At 53.6% G+C, this 5,033-nt stretch overlaps 1 long non-coding RNA gene across 1 annotated transcript in view; it reads left to right on the top strand.

Moving 5' to 3' along the window:
* Positions 1-3,700: 3,700 nt before the first annotated feature.
* The window catches only part of LOC118178287, a 2,558-nt gene continuing 1,225 nt past the window's right edge, over positions 3,701-5,033 (top strand). Inside the window, exon 1 of the long non-coding RNA XR_004756115.1 lies at positions 3,701-5,009. This is a non-coding gene — a long non-coding RNA (uncharacterized LOC118178287). The remainder of the gene's footprint in view (positions 5,010-5,033) is intronic.

The following is a 5,033-nucleotide window of genomic DNA, read 5'->3' as shown; positions in this document are numbered from 1 at the left end:
TTATAATTAGCCCGCTGGGTCTGCTATTCTCTCAATTTCTTTATCTGTTTCCTGACAGATTTGGAGATGGCTCCATTTTAAATATATACTGTGCTTTAAGAAAAGAAACTCTTCTGCAGCGCTCTTTGAAGCTCAGCACTCCGGGGAGACTGCCAGTAGACAGGCTTTCGGCTCAAAGAATATGTGTAATAAGGGACAATTAGGTGGCAGCAAACATTTAATTATCAAATGTATTGGTGCTTCTTACACTGCCTGAAGTTAAGCAGGTGCCTCATACACAGGATTCTTCAAATATCAAATGTGAAAAATGTTTCAGAGCAAAACCAGATGAGCTGATGAATATATTTAGGCTATAAATTAAGCAGAGGATTCTAGCAAAGTCCTGGATCAGCCTTCACGTTGTGTTAGCGTCCACAAGGGGGTGGCTTCCTGGGCTAACGCAGGGGACTGCACATCCTGTCCTCTGACAGAGGGGACCAGATCCTGTCCCTGCTGTGTGTGGGAAATGTCCTGGATAAATGCCACCAACCTCGAGACACCGGGATCACAGTCAAACCAGCGGCGTGCCCCAAACCCGCTTCATTTCCACGGACTGCAGCTGCTCGAAGCTGTCCTACCACCGTGTCCTTGTCCCTTGCCATCCTGCTCATGGAGCTTGCAATCCTGGGGGCCAAGCAGTAGTCACCCTTCCTGAAAGCTTCCCCCTCGGTAGGAAAAGTCTGCCCCAAAAAGGGGCTGCCGCTGTTCTCCACCCTCTCACCCACTCAGCTCTTCCTGCAGCCTCCACCCAAAAGGACCATTGCCCTTGGGCCAGTCCGGCTTTGTGAAGCATTCTGAAGGAGAAAAAGGGTTGATTTGAACAGACGGAGAGCTGATGTCTGCTTTCAATAGCCATCAAACACCTGAATATTTCCAAGGCTATTGCACAACTCCAGAAATTTTATTCGCCCCTGCAAACCTTGCGCTCAGCCAATTCCTTAACCTGCCCATCGGGTGTCCACACCGACATGCTGGCACCATGGGCAGCAGGCTTTGCATGGCAGGTTACTTCTTAAAACATTTTCTCTTGCATTTCGTAGTCCATCTGGGGACTTCTGTTCTTGCATCTTGCAATGGAGAGAGCTCATCAGTCAGCACTGGTCAGACTCGCGCACCCAGCCTCTGGCCACACTTATCCCAGGGGCTCTGTGCCCCCTCCTGTGTCCTCTTTTCCCAGTCTTGCCACGTCAGCCACGTCCTCACAGGTGGGCTCAAACCTTGCTTTGCAGACCCACCGACAAGTTGTCTGAGGCATGGAGACCCAGGCAGGCTCCTGCTCCCCTCGGAGGTCTCTCCTCTGCCCGCTTTCTGCTGGTTCAGACAGACTCAGGCCCCAGGAGCAAAATCCTCCGTGGGCAGTGCATGGGGGACACTTGCTCATGGCTGGAGAGTGCAGCTAAAGCAAGCACTAATTCCACTTAGAGGATAAAATTGTCAGGAGAGCCACTGAATTTTCCGTCCAGCTCTAAAGTGCTCTCAAAGTGATCTAATTTATCACTGCGGCAGCAGCAGCAGCCATTCAAATGCTCTCCCAGCTCTCTGGCTTTGCAATCAGGTGATAAGATGACTTCATGTTAGCAGACTGGTCCAAGTCCTTTGTCTTTTCTTGGGTCCTCACCAGATCTTGCGGCTGCACTTGTCCCTTTCAGCCCTCTGCTGTGCTGCTGCACCGCGGGCGGCTCTGGCAGGCGCTCGAGCTCCGGGCATCGAGCTTCCATCGCCAGCGTGGCAGCTTTGGGGAGCCGTCCGTCTGCCCAGGGGTAGGGCCATGCTGAGCAAGCAAGGGTCTGCCTCTCTACCTGGAGCAATAAGAATTCACACGTGGAAGGTTTGGGTCCTCCCCTGGCTGCACACAAACCTCGTGCCAGGTGGGATGGGTCAGTACGCGCCACGTGCTACGCTGCGTGTAGCTCTTGGAAAGGGGATGGAGAGGGGTAGGGTGGGGGGTGACGAGGAGCAGGTGAGGACAGGGCAGGGGGATTCGACTTGGGGGTTCTGGTGGATGAAAGGCTCAAAGTGAGCCAGCAAGGCTGCGTGGGAACAGAGCCGTGAAGGTGAGGTGGGCTTTGTTGCACCCTGTGGAGAGCGTTAGGCACTTCAGGGCTCCTCATGCAACAACAGTAATAATACTACTAATATCAGAGGGACAGGTGGGCATTCAGGAGCAGAAACCACCACTGAGGCAATGCCTGCCTCAGGAACGAGGTGACTGGAAGAGGTGCAGAGGGCTGGTGAGATGTGTGCAGACCAAGGCTACAGCCACAGGGGTGCAGGTGCCTCACCCACCCACCCCAGGACCCAGTGAGCCCCTTCTCCAAACAACCCCTGCCACACACACGTGGTGTCTATCAAGACAGGCGTGCCATGACCAGAAACCAAAACCCCTCCACTACATCTCACCTCACCTCGGGACAGTGGGGACCAGCACCCCCCACATGTCTTGGCCATCACAGATGTGCAGGGCACTTGCACAGATGGAGATGCCTCTTCCCTGGATGACTGCAAGCGGAGAGAGAAACTCGCTCCTCCTGCATGCTCCAGCACCCTGAGCTGTGTACACAACACCTGCAAGTTGTCTCTGCAAAGATAAGCCTAACTCAATCATCAGCCAGAGCTTTAGCGTAATTAGGAGCTGTTTAAGCCTCAGGTTGAAGCCTTGGTAATGGCTTTTGAGAGAACTAACAATAGGTAACAACACGACTACCAATTTGTACTTCGCATATTCAAAGGACCTCATTTCGGGTGCCTGCCTACAGCACCTCTTGACACCAAGCACCTGTGGGACCGGGCATCCTGCTAAGAGGACGGCACGTCTCCTGGTCCCGTACCACAAGCTGCAATGTAGCTTGCCTTAGAAGATGCCCAAGGGAAGGAGAAAATCCCAGTGACCCCAGGAAAAGCATCCTCTCATGTTGGGATGGGACAGAAGCTCAGCGTGCGGGGAGCTCTGTGCTTACCGGAGAGCAGGCAGGCTGATAAACACCGGGGAACAGGCCCTGTGCTTGGAGAGAAATGTCTTTTAGAGCAGTTTCTGACTTGTGTGTAACTCCAACAGCATCATGTGCCCTGCAGACACGTGGGCCAAAACTCCCTCTCTAATTTCTCCTCTGACAAGAAATAGATAGAGAGGGAGACAGCGCTGTGATAAATCACCGCTTTAGCGAGGGCTCTGTCACTGCCCCACATGGCGTCCTCGTAAGCAAACTAAAGGAACAAGATCCAGCCAAAGGCAACACCATTTTTACGAGGTCTTCTGGATGCCTGTAACGAGGTTAACCTGCCAGGGGTAAGTGCAGTGGCATCGGCTCTGCTCTGCTGTTAAGAGCTGTGACACGAACTGCAGCTGCTCCACGAAGATTAACAGAAATATAAGAAATTTGGGGTCTCCCTCAGGAAAGGGAGAAAAAGCTCAGCTGCAAGACAGCAGCAAGGTATTCAGAGACAGTGACCAGGGGCTTCTCATTCTGCAATAATAAATTGAAATAATACGAGGGAGTAACTGAGCAATATGAAAATTGAAGGGTGTCTTCAAGGGGGGAATTACTAGGGCAGCTTCCCCAGCTGTGGACAACAGGAAAAAGTGTTTCCCCTGCTGGACCGTGCCTGGAAAAGGAGAGGAAAGGAGCCCGGCCTCTGGTGGGGAGAGGGGCAGGGTGGCCCCTCTCCCCCAGCCAAACAGCAATTTCCCTGTTTTAAAAATTCTGCCACAGGCAGAGACCTCGCAGGTGCCTTTTGAAGGCCACCAGTTCTGCACCGATGTTGCACGGCCACCTGGGCTGGGGAAACTGGAGGGACGCACGTCCAGGACATCAGAAGCGTGCTGCCATCGCCGTGCCCCCATGGGAGGCCAGCACAAAGCTCCAGGGCACGAGAATAATGAATAGGTGTGAAGCCACAAGGTCTAGAAGGTGGAGGAGACTGCCAGGTAGGGCCACTTTCTCTGCGACCCATCTCCTGTGGGGTGTGGGGAGGAGGAGAGAAAGATGAAGCCTTTGCTCAATCTGTCTCGACAGTTTGCACAAAGGGAATCTCGTGTTTGCACAGCCGTTACTTCCAGCCAGAAGTAACACATGCAAATACCAAACTGAGAAATGCTGACCTTTGCTGGCCCCAATGCTCTTCTCCATCTTCCTTTCTCGAGCTGTTTTCTGACTGCAGCAGTTGGGTCAGAGCTGTATCGACAGCATCCTCTCTGCAGCTGCAGTGTCCAAATCTCAATTTCTTGCTTGATTCCGTCATCAGCACTTTCTTCTCCTGATATTTCTTCGATTCTTTTCTGCTCGCTTTCACCTCTTTTCACGCCCTGTGCTCCTTCCTTCAGCCCACCCCCTTCAAACTCCCACCTGGATCACGAGCCGGGACAGAGGTTACCTGCCCGAGCACTACGCTTGGCCCCAGGCAGCAGCCGAGGATGGGAACCCCTCAGGTGGGCTGGGGAAGGGCGATGCCAGGCGCCTGGGGCATGTTTTAGCAGCGATGTGTTCCCAGCAAACAGCCCCATTCTCATCCGTGTAACTTCAACAGCAAGAGCATAAGGAAAGGGGTTTTCCAGGTCCAAAACCTCCCATGACAGCCTGTGAGGGCAGTTCTTTCCCGGGAGGGCACATTCATCCGTTCTGCAGCGGTCTCTTCTGCAGTCTCCCTGCTCCTCGTGCTTCTTCCCCTCTCCTTCTGCCACCTCTCCAGCCCCCACTTCTCACCATGCTCCCCTTCTACAAATGAGGAGCTGCCACCCCGTATCCTGACACCCTCCTTGCCCCGAGACCTCCCCCCAAATTCTCCCCCCATTGGACACATCCCAACCTTTTCCTGCACAGAAGCAGGGGAAAGCTGAGTGAAGGGGGTCCTTTACCTCTCCCTAGCACTCCTCCTCCAGCTTTATGGGGATGGTCACCACCAAAGACCCCCAACAAGTAGAAGATGCAAGTGTTGGAGCAGGAGCCAGGCCGTGCCTGTGCTTAGGCACAAAGGTGGGACGTGGGGAAAAGGCGCAA

The sequence above is a fragment of the Oxyura jamaicensis genome, chromosome 25 (genome assembly GCF_011077185.1).
Source record: "Oxyura jamaicensis isolate SHBP4307 breed ruddy duck chromosome 25, BPBGC_Ojam_1.0, whole genome shotgun sequence".
Lineage (NCBI taxonomy): Eukaryota > Metazoa > Chordata > Aves > Anseriformes > Anatidae > Oxyura > Oxyura jamaicensis.
The sequence above is the reverse complement of the archived record's forward strand: the minus strand, read 5'-3'. Positions and strand labels throughout refer to the sequence as shown.